This window comes from Siphateles boraxobius, unplaced genomic scaffold, assembly GCF_051911475.1.
Source record: "Siphateles boraxobius isolate OS27281-9 unplaced genomic scaffold, OSU_SipBor_1 66, whole genome shotgun sequence".
NCBI classification, from domain to species: Eukaryota; Metazoa; Chordata; class Actinopteri; order Cypriniformes; family Leuciscidae; genus Siphateles; species Siphateles boraxobius.
The window spans coordinates 9,537,505-9,559,546 of NW_027509193.1; the positions used below are offsets into that span (position 1 = coordinate 9,537,505).

Sequence of the window (22,042 nt, forward strand, 5' to 3'; positions counted from 1 at the left end):
TATAACATCTTATTCTGTGGTCATGAGTCATCATTACACTCTGACTAATTCTTGGAAAGAGATCCCAGCTAACAAAAATGTTGTAATCATGTTTTGAAAATGGTATTTCTGAATGTTCTCTGAACATTCGAAATGTCCAGATTTTAAAATGTTTCAAAAACGTATTTTCTTGGTTATACGTATGATTCTTAAAGCAACACCAAGGAACTTTTCCTCTGCGGTCGCCCTACAGGTTGGAAGCGGAAATGTCCATTACCGTTGTCGTAAATAATTTAGCCTACCGCAGCCTACTGTCGCACGCGCACGCTCTCTGTTTATCCAGCACCGGCTTTGGAATCAACAATGGCCACAGACAAGGGAGACTATGATGGATGATCTTATGAAAGACATCACAAACGAAGAAAAACTATGTATGCCGTAAAGCAGTCGAATTTCGTAGTTCTTTTTGGGCTCCGGTTACTACCCGAAACCCGAAGTTACATAGTGCCAGTAAAAGCGATACAGACCACGTCAGGGTATGGCAGACATGTCATTTAACCTATTGTAAGTCGATGTACCATCACAAGGGTCTTGGAAATATATTACGAAGGTTGAAAACTACATAGTGTTACTTTAAGGGAATCTCACATTTGGTCATCCTGCTCACATTATGGGAATGTTACTTTTGAATGTTCTCTAAACATTCTTCAACAAGTAGTAACATGTTAAAAATTCTAGATGAACATCCAACTAAAACTTTAAATAATAAACAATGTTTTTGTGCTAACGTTTTGAGAACGTTAAAGTACCCCTATTATGCTTTTTCGATTACCTTTCATACAGTGTAATACAGCTTTTTAAATGTTAAAGGTCTGCACAGTTTCAAAGATCAAAGTACACAACAAATAAAGTGATTGTCTCCGAAAAGAAAGAATAAAATCTGAACTGCTGAAACGAGTCCTTTGCAATTCCAGTCTCACTCCCTGTTACTATGTAACAATGTAACACATTTGCATAATGCCACCCTATGGTCTCCATTTGTTACCCGCGAATTACATTAATGTACGAATTTCTGAACAATTTTAAATGTTCTCTGGGGGCGATACATTTAATGGGTGCAGTGGCGGTTGCTGGTCTTTCAAAGAGGGGAAGATCTTTTTTTTAACTCGACTGTCAGGTGTGGGGATGGAGAAAGGAGAGAGGACTTAGGTGCAGAGTTGATGGGCTGTATTTTAATAATAAAATAAAACAAAATAAAAATATTTTACAAAATTCACCTTCTGATTTTTTTTAATGGTGGTTGGCAAACAACTTTTTAATCTGCATTACCGCCACCAGCACAAGACTGCAAACGCAAGGGGAATAAATAGGGAGCAAACAAGACAGGTAACGAGGGAGGATAAGTGGGGCAAATTAACCAATAATCAGGAAACAAGATGGGAGTCGACACAATTTACAGGAGAGCACATGGCACAAGGAAACACATGACAAGCCATGTGCTCACACCAAACATGACAAAAAATACAAGCACATGGCCAGTAAAACAAATCACAAGCAAAGTGCTCACACAAAATGAGACATTAAGAACAATGAGAACACTCATAAGCCACGTGTTCACACAGAACATGACATGAAAGCACACAGCTAGTGTAAAACACAAGCTGTGTGCTACACAGCACAAGACAAAACATGACATGAAAGCACGCGGCCGATGTAAACACAAACCGCGCGCTACACAAAACACACGTGAACAGAGCGAACACGAAACCGCACGTTCACAGACAAGACAGAACGTTATGCACGTGACGAGAAAAAGCGTAAGCTCATCCTGTGCGCTCACAACAGAGAACAAACATGCGGAGCATGAATGTCTGAATCCCGACACAAAACCGAAACCAAACTAGACAGATGTGCTGTGATCCAATAACCAACGGCCCCGCACATGTAACAAAGGCACCTGACATCGACGGAGGAAATGTGGGAATTAGGTTAAACTGTGAAATGTATGATGAACATTGGCTAGCAATTTCGCCAAGCAAATACCAAGAAATAGGTTACAGTAGTTTGTCTTTCCAGTACACAAAATCCGCGATGGGACTGAGCTCGAATAGCTTCCGCGTCAGCGACTTTTTTTATTGTACAAAATCGCTGTCAATCATAAGGAGATGCATTCTTTCTACAGACCCTCCAATCATCACGCAGAAGCCCAGCGTCCAGCCCCGCCAACTCCTCCATTCTCCCCAGAGAAGCTGAGCGTCCGTGGGCGGGACATAATCGGAGCATTTATCCAATGAGCGTCTAGTTCCGAAGCACTGAAAAAAACTGTTTAAAGCAGCCCCACTGAAGTCAATGGAAGCTCGGCTTCAACCAAGAGGGTAATCCATCAGCCGGAAACTGAAGCCTCGCGGGAGCCGCCATTGTAGCAGAACTTCACCTGCTGTTAGCATTCCATTGAATCCCATTAATTTTGGCATCACTTTGACAGCGAATAACTTTACATCTGAGGCGTCCAAAGACTTCATTTGTCCATTATTTATTTCTAAAGAAACACGACAATCTATAAAAGGCTCCATTACTTTGTATCTTACGTTATGGCCCCCTAGAATCCGTTTTTGTAAAAATAGGCTAACGATTGTGTCATAACAACGCGACTTTGTCGCGCAATAGAGAAATTACCTTATTGAAAGGGAGGAGAAGCTCGCAGGCAATCTTTTACTGTCTATGAGGCAATCGGGGGGACATAGAGGCATAAAGTCAAGGGAGAAGCCCATAGATAGAGAGTCCATTAAATGCAACAGGACAAAATATTTCAACAACGTTTTTGAGGAATTAGGTGATTCAGATTTGTCTTGGCACAGCTACTAGAAGATTTACAAGTGTCAGACTGTCGTCAAGCTCAGATTGAGCCTGCGCAGTACGCCCAGCCATCAGGAAGTGAGTGCTATAATCGGGCTTCAGTTTTCTCTGTTGAAATCAAGGGGGTCGCTGTGTCCATTTCTTCTACTGTCTATGGCTTCAACAGGGAAATGCACTGTGATGCTCCGGGAATGAATGAGAAGGAAATCGAGTCAGCCGACCTGCTATATGTAGCTGATTTTGAACCAACTTGTCTTCGAGATGAACGTGTTCTAACGCATTTTTAGTCAATAAAATGTTAACACAATAGTACAGATTTGACCATTAATTTTTTGACATTATAGGGGAAGCCGAGCTTCCCTTGTAGTCTTAAATAAAACGTTTAATTGTTCTTGCATCGTATTTGTTTACTAATTTGACTGTTGATCCAGGGCCACTGGTTTATTCGGATTTCCTGGGCCTGCCAAACCCTTTAACTCCTCCTTAAATGCTGTGGACATCACCAGTGAAGACATGGAAGACAAAAACATGAGAACAAAGACAAAACATCTGGCTCACTTAAAACCTTGCAAACTGACTTTATTCACATAGACAGCATCCAATCCGACATGGAATAAGTGACTCATGTGGAGATCATTTTATGGGAAGCAACTTAAGTGAGGCAAGAAACACAATTCTGATGTTAGCATAGCAGCTAGCTGATACTCTACATACACAACTAAAACTAAAACAACTAAAGTTTTCACCCAATATCAGCGTAATTCTTCCCTCAGCTCAATCAAACATTGTGCCATTGTGGAAGATAATGTTTTTGATAGCTTTTCCTTTTTTTAGGAAGGAACAAAAAATATGCTAAGATTGCAGATAGAAAGTCTGCAGTGAAATTTCAATAAATTCAAATTTGAAACATATTTAAAATGAAACATTAGATCTCCTGGAGCTAAAAAAGAGAAGGTAAAACCTTGAGGTAAAACCTTGAGGTAAAACCTTGAGGTAAAACCTTTCCCCTGTGTACCTATTGAAGAGGTTGAAATGAAGAGCAAAATTTCAACCATATTGTGGAGGAACCTTAAATCTATTTTATATTTATATATGCCTACAATTTACTGAGTGCATCAGGAGCGAGTCTATGATTAATAACAGGCTAAATTTGAAGACAATGGTGCCTGTGCAGTGATCTATAAAAACATTTAAAAAGAAAAAAAAAAATAACAAAAACACACAGCAAAATTACTCAAATAGAATGTAATAAAAAGTACCATTTTAATAAAACTACAATAGTGTCAGAATGATAATAAACTGACAGGTTGAGGTGTTTGGCTGTTAGGGGGATCAGGAACATGAGCTGAAATCCCAGCACTCTGCTTTTCTGTGTCTCAGGCCAGCACCCCAATCCTTATGTAAACACATGCAGGCGTTTAGGAATATTCACACACACACACATCTCATGTCCCACCCACAAGCTCTCCCCTCTTTCCCTTTTCTTTAAACAGTCTCAATCTATTCAAAAATGTTGCTAGCTATCCTAATGGTCACTTTTGGAGGCTTTAAGTGTAAAATGAGCAATCAAAAAGAGTTAGAATTCTTTTGGGACAGGTTTCTCCCCTGTACAGCCTCACACTCAGTATAAAAAGCACGGATCTACACAGTCCGCATTAAAGCACTGTTTACCATGACTAAACGGGTAGCATACTTTCAGCTTCAAATGGCCTGTGTGAATCCAAACAGTGCAATGTTGGAGGCAGCTCCTAAAAAAACTGTTATTTTTCAGTAAAATGCTAGGTTCTCTTAGGCTATGTGTCTGACTGGTGTGGGGAGCAGTCTCAACACTGTTTTGGTTATTGAACTGAATTATAACTCTGGAAAATTCCGCAGACAAACTGAATGACTGTTAATGTGGGCTTCTTTTTCTTTCTTTTTTTGAGTATTGAAGAGGTTCGCTCTTTGGTATTTGATTTATAGTAGTAAAGTGTTTCTGTTCCATGAATCATCAGCCAAACTTTAACTCACTGAGAGCGACGATAACTTGAGAACTACCAACCAGGAATCGGAAAAAAAGGGAGCCTGCATGGACATTTAATCTCTTTTCTGTCTACAGTTCCTTCCGTTTTCGTCTGTCCCATTGGACTGCGCTGTGGAGTTCTTCAGCCATTCTATCTCCCTTCAAATTTGCATTTATATTTCCCAAAATGACTATCCTTTTTTGCACTTCACTTTCTCCCGCACAACATACACATGCCTTATCTCTATTTATTTGTCAGAGCACGCAGTGGAAAGAGCATTGAGTGTGGATTTTGTTTACATGAGGAAGTGACGGAGTGCTGCCGTCTGGCCTTCGAGAGCAGGAAGTGGCAGTTGCATGACTTTACATGGTCTCTGGCCATAAAGACACTCATTAAACTCTTTCACGCTATCCGCACAAACACTAAATTAATAAGTACTAAAAAGGGCGGTTTCTAAACCTTTTTATGCTTTATTTTTTACAGCGTACGGACACTTGTACATACTATTCAAAAGCTGCTACTAAAAGTATTAAGAGATATTTTTTCGCCAAAGAAAAAAAATTCTGCCGTTCACCCTTACAAACTACTGCAGAAAAGGTTAGGTTACGGCTGTTTTTGTCCAAAGGAATTTAAATGAATGGGACCCAAAACTTTCAAGCTCCAAACAGGACATAAAGGTGAGTAATGAATACAAATTATATATGCAAAATATTTACAGTTAAAAAACATTTGTTAGCAGAAGGTATTATTCAAGTATTAAAGAAAGTCAAGCAATAATTAGCTAATACATGTCACGTGTGGAATTTAAAAGTATACTTATATGACATAAAAGTAATGAAAACGCATCTGTGTGCAAATACTATATTTCTTGTAATTTATGTAAATCTAAACCTTTTCATTTCAGGTATGTTCACACCAAGAACGATACTGTCAGTTATAATTGAAAAAAAAGAGATAAATAAACAGATCTAAATGCAGCAGTTTTAGATTCATTAAACAAAACAAAAACTCAGAACACTAGAAAAGTAGGAAACAGAACAACTAATTAAAACACAGAAAGAACAAACAATGAACAGAAAGAAACCCAGAGCTTAAATACACAGACAAACCAATCAACAGAATGAATAACAGGTGCGCAAATTAATCAAACCAAGAAGAAGAAGAAAAGTAGAAACGAACAAAAAACAAAGACACAGATCTAAAACACCTGACAAACCCACTCAAAACATAAACAAACTCAGAATATCCCTTACAGATACATAAAAATAATAAAGTTTTAAAATCCGTCTTACTCTAACAAAATTGCTGAGTTCACACCACAACTTTAATGATAAGGGAAAGATTTCATTGAAATAATTTTTCCATCTTATGAACGTCTGACTGCAGTGCTCACTGCATTTATGTTGGCAGAACAACTGCATGTGCTTAAAAAGGGCGTTATCGTCCATTTGTGTCAATGCCAATATAGTTAAATTTTTTTGATCTAGGAGTGAACAAGCCTTTCTTAAGTCCTATTTGCCAGATATTTAGGAGTGTCGTACAAATTTTGGGAGGGAGCTTTTCATCTGTCAAGAACTATAAAGCGTTTTTCTTTTTTGTAAAACAACTTGTAAAAAAAATACTTCTGTTTTTTTAGGCAAAATGTGACATTTATGGCATTCAAAAATGCATTTTTACTAGCAAACACCTATAGCAAAACCCTGTCATTTTGCTGAAGAGCAGACTGTCTCATATAATTAAAGCTTTAGGAGAGAGAAAAGGGATGCTAGTACAGACTGTTCCGTGCAAATTCAGATGTTATGTGACTATACAGTATATCACTCTTACAGGTCACAGAAAAGCATAGTGTCTTGTACTACATACAGTAAAGGTTTCACTCAATCAGGCCAAAAAAGAGAGATGATGAAGAGAATGAAATGTTAGTGTTTGCTAGATGACATTACTTAGTTGAACACTGCACACTAAGTTCCAAACAAGAAAGACTGTACTACCTGGAGAAAGCTATCCGAATACCTGACAACAACAGAGAAAGATGCTTTTATGAACCAGCTTGACCCCTATAATATAGCATAAATAATAATATCTAATAAAGTGGCATGTTAAGGTCACTCCAAACCTGAATGGTAATGAAATAATAGCAAATCAAAGGACCCTTTGAAACAAATGTTTTCATTGCGTTCAACTGACAGACAACTTGTTAACAAGATTTTTTTTGTACTGCATCAGAAACTCCTAGTTTTAGTGTCGCCAAGTTTTGCCAAACGTAAACTAAATTGAACCAGCTGCACCTAGTTGTGTAAACAAAGCTGTGAAAACTTTTGATCTCTGATTTATCAAAGTCTTTAATTACTATTATAAACCTTTTTAAAATCCTGTCATTTTGTTGTTTTTGTTATGTGTATGTGTGTGTGTGTGTGTGTGTGTGTGTGTGTGTGTGTGTGTGTGTGTGTGTGTGTGTGTGTGGAATACATACTAAATATACACAAAATTCTGTCATGAAACTCTAGATGGTGCAGACTGTAGGTCCTTCACTCAATCTTCTTGCAATCACATCATTCTCTATAGGGCACAGATGATTGGTTCATGTTATATCAGTAGCCAATTAGCTCGCTGCTCAACCTTTAAATAATTGGTCAGCATTTGCATTAGCAGTGCAGCGCACTTTCAGAAACCCTCCACCTTCCCCAGCTCCACCTGTATCTGCTACTGGTAATTGTTATATTGTACAGCAGCAGCATGTCTTACTTGTTCACAGGGCGTGTCATGTTTTTTATTGACAGCAGCCACCCAATAACCAACAGCAGCAGTGTAACAGATCTATTCAACCAAAACCAAATATATCAACACCAGCGTTGGGGAAAGTTACTTTTAAAAGTAATGCATTACAATATTGCGTTACTCCCATAAAAAGTAACTAATTGCGATACTTAGTTATTTTTTATGAAAAGTAATGCGTTACATTACTTTTGTGTTACTTTTTCTCACCTGGGCTAGTCTTGCTTGTTTGTTTTTTAATAACACCAAAAAAAGTTATATTTTTGGCAAATGTTAAGGCCCTTTCACACCGAGAGTGAAATGAATAAGCCTCAGGCTGAAGGAAATGCATATTCATGCCTGTACAGAGGGCGCCGCTCAAACAAAATATTTCAGCTGTGCTGAAATCCATTCTGGATTGAAGAACAATAAGATACAGAAGGAAGTTCAACACTCTTATTTCTAAATCTAATCTAAAGTAATTTTTTGCTTATTAGTATGGTTGAATTAGATCATTGAAGCTCAGCAGCAAAGACAATGTTTAATAAAGTGAGATTATAAAGTATGTTTGTGTAATTTAATATAGTTAATTGTAAAAGTTTTGCGTAAAATTCTGAGATTGCATTTTACTGTTTTTATTCATTTTGAGGAATACTGAATGTTTTCATGCAAGTGAGATGAGTAAATGCATGTTCACATTTAGTCCAGAACTAAAATAACCATCATGTTTACACAGCGCACACAACGCCTCACTTTATTTCTCTCAACATGGGGACAGGAGAGCTGTCAGTCAATTAATGTGAAAAAGTAACTAGCGTTACTTATTTGAAAAAGTAATTTAGATATGTTGTTGTAAATTGAAAGAGTAATGCGTTACCTTACTAGTTATTTGAAAAAGTTATCTGATTACGTAACGCAAGTTACTTGTAATGAGTTACCCCAAACACTGATCAACACTGTTTGGACTGAAAGTGTCTGGTATGGCACTTTTTTCATGGCTGCATGAACCAATTTATCACTTCCAGATTACCACATCTTGACTTGACATGATAACTTTCAAAGGAGAAATGAAGATTGAATAACATAATTGTGCCCTAATCAATGCATTCCTGAACTGCACAAATGCTTTGATTCTACTAGTGTTTATTTACAGGATAGAGTTTATTAATGCCAGATCTTCCAAAAGCGGTAGACATGCTCTAAGTCATCCTGCCAGAGGCATTGAGAAACTACAAAAAGCAGTACAAAAGTATATATCCAATCTAATCTGCAAACTTCATACTGAAGGTTTTCATTTCAATATCTCAAAAAAGACATTAATATGGACTACTATATAATAACAGAATTGGGAGAAATAGCAACGACAACAAAAACAGCTGGGGCTTATAAGAAAAGGTAAACTGATCTGCTTAAAACTACAAAGAAAATCCATCCCAAAAATGCTCTACCTCAAAGGATTGGAGGATTGGAATTCAGTGGAAATTCCAGTACCCTTTCTTTCTGACAAAAAATAAGTGGAAAGCTGGCAGATCTTCTCAGTAGCACTTGGAAACTCATTGATTGAACTGATCACAACTGCTCTCTGGGTAGCCTATGTCCTTTAAAGCAGAGCCTCTTTCTTTTTTGATGAAAAATATCTCAAAAAGTGAGAATGCGAACTAGGGAGAGCTTCATTTCTGTGTTAAAGCAAAAAGCAATGCTGATAAAGGAACTTGATTTTTCAGCTAATTTAAATCAGTACAGCCAAACCAAGTAAATGTGATCTGCATATTTTATCTCTCATTACAAAACAAGAGAGGTTTTGAACACATGTAGTGTCTGCTATTCTATGTTCTACAGAGAGGGGGAAACCTAAAATGTCTAAAGTCTGAAAGGTCATCTGGTGTTGAAGCTGAACTGCATTCGGAACATTCCTGTCTTAAATGAGGGTTGAGATGGATCCCTCCAATTCTTTACAACTGCACACCTGGACTAAAAAGGTGGTGATTACAGCCCTCCAAAAACTTATACCTGCATGGGTATCAGGTGTACAGTAGTGGTCTTATTTCATTGGCTTTATATCTTTTAGTGTCATTTGTTCTTTTAAAGTCAGGCCAGAAACTCCTATATTCCGATGAAGACAAAGTATCTATCCATCTATCTATCTACACACGCACACGCACACGCACACGCACACGCACACGCACACGCACAAACACACACACACACACACACACACACACACACACACACACACACACACACACACACACACACACACACACACACACACACACACACACACACACACACACACACACACACACACACACACACACACACACACACACACACACGTCAACGCTTGTGTCAACGCGACTTAAGTAGCCAATGGTCCTGGGATAGAAAAGAGCACATAGTAATTGTTGAGGAATTGTCTTTGCCTTGGCAGAGGGAAACTCTGTCCAATAAAGGGATGAAAATAAACCGTAAATGAAAGGCTTCACAGACATGGCTGGACTTCACAGCCTGAAACAGAGCCTACAGACATCCTGACCACCAGAGCCCTCAATGCTCTCTCCCTCACGCTCTCTCCCTCACTTTAGCTGCTTTTATCAAGAAAGTCTATTATAGCCTACACCTGGAGGAAGCTACTGTAAGACTTAGTATAGGGGGTATGCATGTGACGTCACCGTCAGCCTGAGTGACTGCAGTTACGTCCATTGAGTGGCAGCATTGGTTTTCAGTGTGAAATCTGTGAGTGCCACGAAAAAACACATCTAAAATGAAAAAGAGCTTTGAGATTGACTTTATGTACTTATTTGTGTTATGTATTTTCCCCAGCATCGAAATCAGGTACATATAAATGTCAGGAAATTCCTGGCTGCATGTCAATATCCATGGATCACTGGTTCCCTATCGGTCAGTCACTACAACGTAGGTCATGACTGACCAATAGGAATCTCGCTAGAGAGGCCAATCTACTTCGAGTGAAACTAAAACAAGCCAATACACATTGGCGAGCAATCATTTGCATCAGCTGCGCGCCCTCGTTAGCGCGGGTATAAACGAGCAGCTGGTGCGATTGCACACTAGCTTTTTGCTTCGGAGCCAAGCACTTCGTATGCTGAACAGAGTGAATTTGAAAGCAAGCCTCTTCTGGATCTCTCCACTTTGGTGCGGGCGTGACGGCACAGCAGCGCGAGCGGTCTTTTTCTCTTCTCTCTCTCTCTTCTTTGTTTGTTGTTTTAAAACTGAGCAAACAAAAAAGCTGTTTTCACGGCTGGTAAGGTGCACGGTTAAAGCGCTCAACGGCCGTTTTTACGGCTGGTAAGGTGCGCGATTAAAGCGCTCAACGGCCGTTTTTACGGCTGGTAAGACCAGCGAGAGAGAATCGCGCACAGACAGGTGCACATTCCTGTCTGTGTTCGCTGTGACCGTTCCCCTGCGTGCTTCAGCACCAAGGAGAGCAGTCTCTAAAAGAGCTTACACAGATAGTTTGCGTCTTTTTCAAGATGACATTCTATCTGTGTGTTTCTGGATGCGGTCGTTACCTGGGGTCGCGGGATGGTCACGATCGCTGCCTTGTGTGTCTGGGGCTCGAACACGCACAGGCAGCGTTCGTGGATGAGTCATGTACCCATTGTGGGAAGATGACCATCTCGGAGCTGAGGTCGAGACTCACGTTCCTGCAAAGGGGCGGAGTCCCCGTGCCTGCACCTCGTTCCAACCCCCCTTCGCGGGTTGCTTCGGGCAGTGACACGGGTGACCTGAGGATTACAGTGAGCGCGCTTCCTTCGGGGAACCAACCCCCTAGGAACCCTCACTCCTCTCATGCTCCGCAACCAGTTGAGCTGCCAACGGAACGTTCTGGACAGTCCTCGAGATGTGTACCGGTCGTTTCGTTCGGCGCTCCCTGCGACGACCAGATGTCGATCGCTGCACCGGAGGGTGGGTCAGACCTCTCCGCGGACGACGGCTCGGAGCCGCTGCCTCCTTCAGGTGTGCCAGCGGTGCCCGAGTCGGACCCGGAGATGATGGCCATGCTTTCCCGGGCCGCCAACAGGATCGGGCTCGTGTGGAACCCTCCACCGTGTCCCGAGCCCTCGAGGTTGGACGATTGGTATCTCGGGGTGGCGCGCGCTGGTTCTCAGCAACCCACCCCAGTGCCTTTCTTCCCGGAGGTGCATGAGGAGCTCACAGGGACGTGGACGGCACCTTTTACTGCCAGAAACCGTCTCGGTGGATCCTCCTCCCTCACCACCCTTGATGGTGGGGCAGCTAAGGGATAAACGCGTATCCCGCCAGTGGAACGGGCCGTTGCTATGCAACTGTGCCCTAACTCCACTTGGCGTGGAGAACCGTGTCTTCCTTCCCGGGCTTGTAAGTACTCGTCGGACCTGACCGGCAAGGCTTACAAGGCCTGTGGGGAAGCTGCCTCTGCCATGCACGCCATGGCGTTGTTGCAGGTTCATCAGGCCAAGGCACTGAAGGACCTGCACGAGGGTGGTCATGATCCACAAGTTCTCCAAGAACTTCGTGCCGCAACTGACCTCGCGCTCCGTGCGACGAAGGTCACTGCGCGGTCAGTGGGTCGTGCGATGTCCACACTGGTGGTCCAGGAACGCCACCTCTGGCTGTGTCTGGCTGACATGCGGGAGACCGACAAGATCAGGTTCCTTAACTCCCCCGTGTCCCAGACCGGCCTCTTCGGCGACGTGGTCGAGAACTTCGCCCAGCAGTTCTCGGCTGTACAGAAGCAGACTGAGGCCATTAGACACATCTTGCCGCGGCGGTCAGCTGCTGCCTCCACCCCACCGCCCGCGGCTCCTCGGTCTGCTCGTCGCCGTGGGCGTCCGCCTGCGTCTGCCCCTGCTCCCACGCCGCAGCAGCAGCCTCCATCCAAGCGGCACCGTGGAGCCAGTCGCAGGCAGGGCGCCCCGCCCGCCCAGGCCCCCGCCAAGAGGGGCGGCAAAGCCAAAGGTAAGCGGCCCTAGGACGGGCGACCCAGAGGTGGAAGGGACTGCTCTCCAGGAGACGATGACTGCAACGCTCCCTCCCCCGGAAGAGGGCCGGGTGGAAAATCCTTTGTTTCGTTTTGTTTGTGTTCCGCCGCTGGCCTTAAAACCAGCGGTTCCCAAATTTTCAATAAAAGAGCGGTTTCTATCATCTCTGGGTCCGAAGAGGGCCCGGAGAGTAGTGGGGGGTCAGAATCCTCACCACTCTCATCCGCCTCTTCTATCGCCAGCCGGCAGCTGCGTACGGTCCGAGAACGCCATCGAGCCGCCTCCCGCACCTCCTGCCCCGTGGAACCAGGTAAGTGCTGCACAGCACACTCAGACCCCGCTACGGGCCGCCTCCCAGAGAGAGCCTCCCGAGCTGCGTCCCTGTGTTCCACCTCGCTGCCCCACTCCGGGTACGCCTACGGTCCCTTTGGTCCCGCTTGTACGGTCTCTGCGAGCCTGGTTAGCGCTCCCAAGGCCGTCTAGCTGGCTCATTCGAACCATCAGGCTCGGCTATGCGATTCAGTTCGCCCGGCGTCCCCCCAAGTTTCGGGCCATCCACTCCACTACAGTGAGAGCAGCCGATGCCCATGTCTTGCGTGCGGAGATCGCAGTCCTACTGGCGAAGGATGCGATAGAGCCGGTCCCTCCAGCCGATATGAGGTCAGGGCACTACAGTCCCTACTTCATTGTACCCAAGAAAGGTGGTGGGTTACGACCGATCTTGGATCTGCGAGTTTTGAATCGGAGCCTCCACAAGCTACCGTTCAAAATGCTCACGCAGAGACGCATTTTCGAATGTATCCGTCCCCAAGATTGGTTTGCAGCGATCGACCTGAAGGACGCGTACTTTCATGTCTCGATTCTTCCTCGACACAGGCCATTTCTGCGCTTTGCGTTCGAGGGTCGAGCATATCAGTACAAAGTCCTACCCTTCGGGCTGTCCCTGTCCCCCCGTGTCTTCACGAAAGTCACGGAGGGGGCCCTTGTTCCCATGAGAGAACAGGGCGTTCGCATCCTCAACTATCTCGACGACTGGCTCATACTAGCACACTCTCGAGATCAGCTATGCGAACACAGGGACCTAGTGCTCAGGCACCTCAGCCAGTTGGGTCTTCAGGTCAACTGGGAAAAGAGCAAACTCTCCCCTGTGCAGAGGATCTCTTTTCTCGGTATGGAGTTGGATTCGGTCGGCCAGACAGCGCGCCTCACAGAGCAGCGTGCTCAGTCGGTGCTGAACTGCTTGAACACGTTCAAGGGCAGGACAGCGGTCCCACTGAAACTCTTTCAGAGGCTCCTGGGGCATATGGCAGCAGCATCAGCGGTAACCCCGCTCGGCCTGCTACATATGAGATCGCTTCAGCACTGGCTTCACGGCCGAGTCCCGAGATGGGCGTGGCGTTATGGCACTCACCGGGTGGCAATCACACCGGCGTGCCGCCAGACCTTCAGCCCGTGGTCAGACCCCTCGTTCCTGCGGGCAGGAGTCCCCTTGGAACAGGTGTCCAGGCATGCTGTGGTATTCACAGATGCCTCTGCCACCGGCTGGGGTGCCACGTACAACGGGCATGCAGTGTCAGGGGTGTGGACGGACCCTCAACTGCGTTGGCACATCAACTGCCTCGAGTTGCTAGCAGTACATCTCGCCCTGACCCGCTTGAAAAGACGGCTACAGGGCAGGGACGTGCTGGTCCGTACGGACAACACTGCGACCGTTGAGTACATCAACCGACAAGGTGGTCTACGCTCCCGTCGCATGTCGCAACTCGCCCGCCATCTCCTCCTCTGGAGTCAGAAGCATCTGAGGTCGCTTCGAGCCATGTATGTCCCCGGCTTGCTCAACCGCGTGGCCGACGAGCTATCACAAGCTGTGCTCCCGGGAGAATGGCGACTCCACCCCCAGGCGGTTCAGCTGATCTGGAGAGAGTTCGGGGAGGCTCAGGTAGACCTGTTTGCCTCCTCAGAGACCTCCCACTGCCAGCTGTTTTACTCCCTGACCGAGGGAACACTCGGCACGGACGCACTGGCACACAGCTGGCCCCGGGGCCTTCGCAAATATGCGTTTCCCCCAGTGAGCCTACTTGCGCAGACACTGTGCAAAGTCAGGGAGGACGAGGAGCAGGTCCTTCTGGTGGCTCCCTATTGGCCCACCCGGACTTGGTTCCCAGAACTCATGCTCCTTGTGACAGTCCCTCCCTGGCCCATTCCTCTGAGGAAGGACCTTCTGACTCAGAGACGGGGCACCCTATGGCACCCGCGTCCAGACCTCTGGAAACTCCATGTCTGGTCCCTGGACGGGACGCGGAGGTTTTAGGTGACTTACCCCCTGAGGTACTTAACACCATCACTTCAGCACGGGCGCCGTCCACGAGACGTGTTTACGCCCTGAAGTGGAACCTGTTCGTCAAGTGGTGTTCTTCTCGCCGAGAAGACCCCCGAAGATGTCCGATAGGGTCTGTGCTTTCCTTCTTGCAGCAGGGGTTGGAGCGTAGACTGTCTCCCTCCACCCTCAAAGTACATGCTGCCGCTATTTCAGCTTATCACGACCACATAGATGGCAAAGCAGTGGGAAAGCACAACCTGGTCGTCAGGTTTCTTAGGGGGGCGAGACGATTAAATCCTCCTCGACCCCCCTCCATACCCTCTTGGGATCTTTCCCTGGTGCTTCGAGCACTTCAGGATGTTCCCTTTGAGCCTCTGCAGTCAGTAGACTTAAAGCTTCTTTCCATGAAGACTTTGCTGCTGGTTGCACTGGCCTCTGTCAAGAGGGTAGGAGACCTGCACGCATTTTCGGTCGACGAATCGTGCCTAGAGTTCGGGCCGGGTGACAGCCACGTGGTACTAAAACCCGGCCTGGCTATGTGCCCAAGGTTCCTACCACTCCCTTCAAAGACCAGGTAGTGAACCTGCAAGCGCTGCCTTTGGAGGAGGCAGACCCAGCCCTGGCTTTGCTCTGTCCCGTTCGCGCTCTGCGTATGTACGTGGACAGAACTCAAAGCGTCAGGACCTCAGACCAGCTCTTTGTCTGTTACAGAGGCCAGCAGAAGGGAAAGGCTGTCTCCAAGCAGAGGATGGCCCACTGGATAGTGGATGTCATCGCCTTGGCTTACCAAGCACAAGGCGTGCCCTGCCCGCTCAGGTTGCATGCACACTCCACGAGAGGCGTTGCATCCTCCTGGGCGCTGGCACGTGGCTCCTCGCTAACAGATATCTGTAGAGCTGCGGGCTGGGCGACACCTAACACGTTCGCTAGATACTATAGCCTACGTGTAGAGCCGGTGTCCTCCCGTGTTTTCACCCTAGACGGGTAGAAGCACTGAGAGGTCTGGCTCTGTCGGCTTGCTGCACCCTACTGTGCACCCTTATTGCTCCAGAGTAAAACCTGTTGAGTCCTCCAAAACCCCTCGGCCCGGACTTGGCGGAGCGTCCGGCACCAGGCCCTTATCCGCTGAATCCTTGAGAACCGGATCTGGGCTGGGTTCCATTTGTGTGACCCTATGGGGAATCCCATATGTGTATATTCCACGGCTGCTCCTATCGGAAGCCCGTGTCTTTCCCTTGGGCTAAGTCACCCATTATTTCATATGCAGTACAGCCTTCGGCTAGTCCATATGCATTTCCACATAACTCTTTGAAGAAGTGGCTTCCGCAGCGTTCCTTCCTAAACAGAAAGGGCACGCTTTCCCAGTGTTATCCAATATCTCACTGTATGGGTTATTACGGAACAACAGTGTCAGACTCACTCTGTGTAAGCCTCCGCCTATCGTCCTTCCAGGCAAGAAGGTGTAGAGGCTTGCACGGGGGCGCTGGATGGGGTGCAGCGGCTGTGGCGCTTTGGTAGGGATTCCTATTGGTCAGTCATGACCTACGTTGTAGTGACTGACCGATAGGGAACGTCTCGGTTACATATGGTAACCCTCGTTCCCTGAGGGAGGGAACGGAGACGTAGGTCCCGTCGCCACATCCGCTGCCGCCCGCCGCGGCGGCCAGCTTCTCAGGCTTGGCTCCTCAGCAAAAAACTAGTGTGCAATCGCACCAGCTGCTCGTTTATACCCGCGCTAACGAGGGCGCGCAGCTGATGCAAATGATTGCATGCCAATGTGTATTGGCTTGTTTTAGTTTCACTCGAAGTAGATTGGCCTCTATAGCGAGATTCCTATTGGTCAGTCATGACCTACGTCTCCGTTCCCTCCCTCAGGGAACGAGGGTTACCATATGTAACCGAGACGATTTTTGATAAGTTTGATAAGGAACACTTCCTGTATATCGAGTCCAGCCTTTAGTTGCCAGACTGATAAACTGATAATCATTTGTTTTACTTGCATTTCCCCGTTTTCCCCCATTAAATCCAGTCATGCAGCAGCTCTTTTGCCACTCAGTCCGGCTGTGGGGGCGTGTTCCAGAGGGAAAGTGATGTCAGTGCATACCCTCATTGACATTAACCTCAATGGCAGTTGCTCAGCTGGCACAGGACCCACAGAGATTTGTTCATGGGTCCACAAGACAATTCTTTTAAAGTGGAAAAACCAGTTTCAAGCCCAAAAGTATGAGGCCACTATATATAAATACACAAACACACACAAGTTTGGGGTCAGTAAGCTTTTTTTAAATACTTACTAACAAGAATTTATTAAAATTACCTAGCAAATAAATGTATAATTTTACAGAATATTTCTATATTTAAATAAATACTGTTCTTTTTAACTTTTATCAAAGAATCCCCCTCAAAAAATGTATTGCGTATGTATAAACTGAAATATTTTTATATAAATATTAAAATAGAAAACAGTTTAGATTGTAATAATATTTGACACTTGAATATTACTGAATTTCCAAAACTATAAATTAGAATTAAAATTTTAAATAAAAATTTCAGACTATTTTTATTGAATTTCTGCACAGCATAATATCCAACTGACGCCATTATCTACGAAAGTTTGCCAAGACTCTCTCTCTGTTAACTTCCCTTCTGTTTTAGTCAGGCGTCTTTATATCTATGCTGAAACTCCCAACATCCTGAGTAACACTCAACCCAGATGACAATGGTTGGTAATCCCGCAAAGTGAAAAGCCAGATCTCATCTGTGTGGTTTGCCAGGTGAATCTGCAGCATGCCACCTTACATTTGTCCTTTGTCACCAGTCCTGGCCCAGCAGTCTGGATGAGCAAATAATGAAAATAACAGGGTACAACAGAAATATCTTAAAGTCCAGAGCATGAGCATTCAGCTTCAAATTATGAAGATTCCAGAAACGTTGGAAGGCTGGAGGCAGAGAAATATGCATCAGTCTTCCAAATATTATTTTGCACCTGGACGGAAAAGTCTTCAAAGAGTAATTGCTGTTGGATCATGAAACCAATATTTTTTTTATTGTCTAATGCAACTACATATATTCATAATGTGTTTCTAAAAGTACAGAGAGCACATAAACAAGACCAAGAACAGACCACCTTAAAGTCAAGCCTGGAACTCTTAAATTACCATACTGAAAAATGCAATTCTGTTTTAATACTCCTAAATCTAGATTTTGTATCTCATATGGATGTCTAGTTAAGTCCATTAAGTGAGTAAGGTATAGTTTCTAAGTATCTTAGTGCTGGTTGGTGTGCTTGGTTTGGCTTACCCAGCTCTTCCATAGCGTTCCAATGTGACTCCAACAGGGAAGAACCTGAAGGGAGACCAATGTCAATGTAAATGATGCAGCCTCCTATTTGACAAGATCGGTTAAAGAGATTTTAACCAAAATGATAACAAGCACTACTACTGCCCACCTAAATTTGCACTACAGTAATGTGGAACAACACTGTCAAAGCAGGTCCATCATGAATTGGCTCACTAAAAAGTGATTGTTTCAATAGGCTGTGTGTCCAGTTGATCAAAATGAGCCAGTTATGTGAAAACATCAGCAGCACATTTTACCATTATTGCTTGTGTCATAATTGGACATGGTGGATGAGAAAGATCAAAAGATTAATAGCAAAAGTGAACAAGTTTCATGTCTTATGCTGTGTACTCCACGTCATTAAGTACATGCATTAGAACTACAGGTAGGGTCTCAATGGATGCTTAGTCAGGAAGCTGCAGGATATTTGGTCCAAACCTGCATTTTATGACAAACAGCCCCTTTTTACAAACCTGAGGATCAAGGCCAAGTGGGACGAGGCGTGCTGGGTCTCCTGGTGCGTTAATGGTGGATCGGAGTCTTGGCTCTGGTTTGATGAGGTTCCAGGAAGCAGCAGGAGGCTTGACTGTAAAAATGGGTAAGGGACTTTGAGAACGCTAGGGGAGAGGTGATATGGGCCAATCATGGGGAACAAAATCCCTTGACGATACGGAAAAGATAAATTGGTAAAAGGACTCATGTCAGCAGTGCTGTTTATGGCAAAATTTGCAGTGTGTGCAAATAAAAAAGGAAGGTTTGTGTTGTTCTTCAATGCATATGAATAAGGGAACCTTTGTAAAGAGTTTAAAATCGAGTTCTCTTATATTCCTTTTCCACGTGGTTCCGGTGCGGATTCCCTGCCTGAACCGTTCTGTGCATCTCCACTGCGGAAAGAATCATACGCTAGAATCCCAGTATTGTGAACAGTAAAACAGATGTGCCGCACTGCCTGCACAAACACGCAATTTTTTTTTTTAGACTGGTTATAGGCAGGTAAACAACACGTAGAAACGTTACGTCACAGTTCGTTCCGTGAGTCTGTGGAAACACGCGGCCAGTTCGCAACAGGCTCCAGTTTGCCTGGCCGAGAACTGACTCGTGGTGGAAAATAGATATTAAAGGGATAGTTCACTCAAAAATGAAAATGGTCATAATTTATTCACTAAAACAAGACTGGGCCTCAGACTGCTACAGGGATGACATAATTTTCTTCAAAATAATATTTACAAATGAACACAACTTTAAAGAATTTTGAAGCCTAAATACAATCGGCAGTAAAAAGATAAGTTTGTGATTTAACGTATACACAACAATTAAAGAACTTCAACATCACCCCCCTCTAGGCTTCCGACAACTCTTTTAAACTAAACCCATTCACAAACATTCATTGACTTTAGGACAATGGAACCTGTGACCCAAAAATACTAAGTTGTTTCTGAATTTTAGAACTCATTCCTGCAGCACTCTATAGACTTTCATTCAGATATAGAACAACATGAGAGTGAGTAGGCTAAATAATAACAGAATAAGTCAACTATCCCTTTAAGATGTTCCACACCTATAAATGAGATCCGGCTACCTCATCTCTTTCACTGATCCAGTATGACCACATTAACCAGTAACTACCATCCTCTTCTCATGTTAAGTGGCACTGGGCACATCAGAGGCTTCCAGTGGCCTCTGGGCTGGCAGGAAACAGTTTGACCTCCAGCAGCGGTGCCCTCTTTCCATTCTCAAACAGAAGCTTTCATTAGCTCGCCTGAGAGAAGGCCCTCATTAGGACCAATGATCATGGTGATATTCTCTACTCAAGGCCCTTTTGCAAGCGACCAGAGACTTCAAAGATGCCTAAAGACCCCTCTGTGTCTGCAGAGCCCAGCTCCCTGTAAACCCCTTTCACTGAAGCCTGGTGCGATAATAGGCAGCAGAAGGCAGGTAAAATGAGAAAGATGGTGCAGCAGGCTTTTTGTTTTATGACTTTCAAAGCTGGTGGAAATAAGTTGTTTTTAAGGCTCAGGACTTGCACCACCAACAAGCTGGAATCACAAAGGGGGATCCCTGTTAAAAAGGCCCGTAAAGAACCGGCGACTCCACTCCTATCTGATGGCCCAGCTGACGTGGCACACTAAAGGTAATCACACACAATGGAGGATTAGACTTCCACATACATTACTGGTGTCAATATAATAAGAACATTTAAGCATGTTTATGATGCCAGATCACCATTATTTATTCTTTAAAAAGTTAAGGTGTAACTTACAATTAACTCTTTCCCGACCATTGACATATTTTTCTGACATTTATGACTGTGGTGTGGTGCTTTGTTGATGGACTCAATCTACTCCATCTGTTTTGATCATCTTTCTGCATCCAATGCAGATGTCTTTGACAAAAATGCGATTTTCTCAGCTTTATATTCAATATGTTGCTTTTAAAAAAGAAAGAAAAAAGACACTTAACCAAATTCAAGTGTTGACAAAAAGAATGCATGAAGCTAGATTAAAAGTTGTTGTTTTTTTTAAGCAGAGGGTCTGTTCTTTCTTGTGACATATTGTATGTTCAGATATTCATATAAAAAAATAATCTGGGGGTCATGAAAACTATAATGAAAATTATAAAAAAATGCTGGGACTGGTTGGCAACTTTCTTTTTTTTTTAAATGCTGACCGGGAAAGAGTTAAGCAAAGCCATGCTGAGACGGATATTCTATACACTGAAAAAAAATATTTTCATGATTTGTAATCACAACATTGTTTCTTTTGTCAAATCAACTTCGATAATTTATGTGGTTCAGATAACATCATATTTTTTGTTTCTGTTGACAATCTTCTTTATTGTATTAATTATATTCTAATGAGCTTAAAATTTTAAGGCAACCCGGTTACTTACTTTTTTAAGTTAAACCAACAATAATGTTTTACAGTGTATGAGTAAAATAAAAAAAGGTGTAAATCACATATAGGCCCTATTGCTTATGTGTGGCTCTAAAACATACTCAAACTTTTTTAATTTATTTAGCTGTCACTTTTATTCAAAATTACTTACAAATAAGGAAAATCACAAGAATTTTCTCAAAGTCACAAGCACTTTTTTCGGTTGCATTTTATTTAACAGTACGTGCACTTACAGTGTACTTACCTAAGAAAGTACTGGTTAATATAAAGTAACATGGATTAAGGTTAGGTTTATAGGGGTAGGTTCAGGGTTAGTACCTAGTTATTATCCAGTTATTGTAATTACTATAATGAGTGCATAGTATGTTCATGGGGAACATCAGGACTGTAAAAATTCTGTTATTCTTTTTTCATAGTAAAATGTATAAAAGGCTATTTGTGCAATACAGGTTAAAGGTATTTTCTTTTACAGAAATTACTACTTTTATTCATCAAAGTTGCATTAAATGTAACATTTTAATATACCATTTGTTTTTGAACGTGCATGTTAAATAAATTCAAGTACATATCTCAACCAGGCTGCATGCACTTGGGTCTTACAGGAAATAGTTCTTTGCAAAGAACGTGCAAAGGTAGACCATATTTAATGTGGGTTAAAAGAAGCAATATCACTATATTAAAAAGTGCAGGAATATTTGTAATAAAACATAAGGATAGCCCTTACAAAACAAGTATACTTCAAGTTAATTTTATTAATAGAATTCAAGTATAGTTTTTAAGTATATTTTATGTAATAAGTAGGCCTATACTAATATCAATGTACTAGTAGCATACTTGCAAGTGTACTATTTCAATAATACTTGGGACTTATACTAAGTATAAGTATACTTATAATTATACTTTATCCCTCTA

The 22,042-nt window shown here is 43.5% G+C and overlaps 1 long non-coding RNA gene across 1 annotated transcript; it reads right to left on the reverse strand.

Annotated features, from left to right (window-relative positions):
* Window positions 1–17,780: 17,780 nt before the first annotated feature.
* On the reverse strand, window positions 17,781–18,824 carry LOC143722379 (uncharacterized). The gene is made up of 3 exons (XR_013196872.1): window positions 18,710–18,824; window positions 18,198–18,242; window positions 17,781–17,836 (listed from the first exon to the last, which is right to left on the reverse strand). It is a non-coding gene; the product is annotated as an uncharacterized LOC143722379 (long non-coding RNA).
* Between the last annotated feature and the right edge of the window lie 3,218 nt (window positions 18,825–22,042).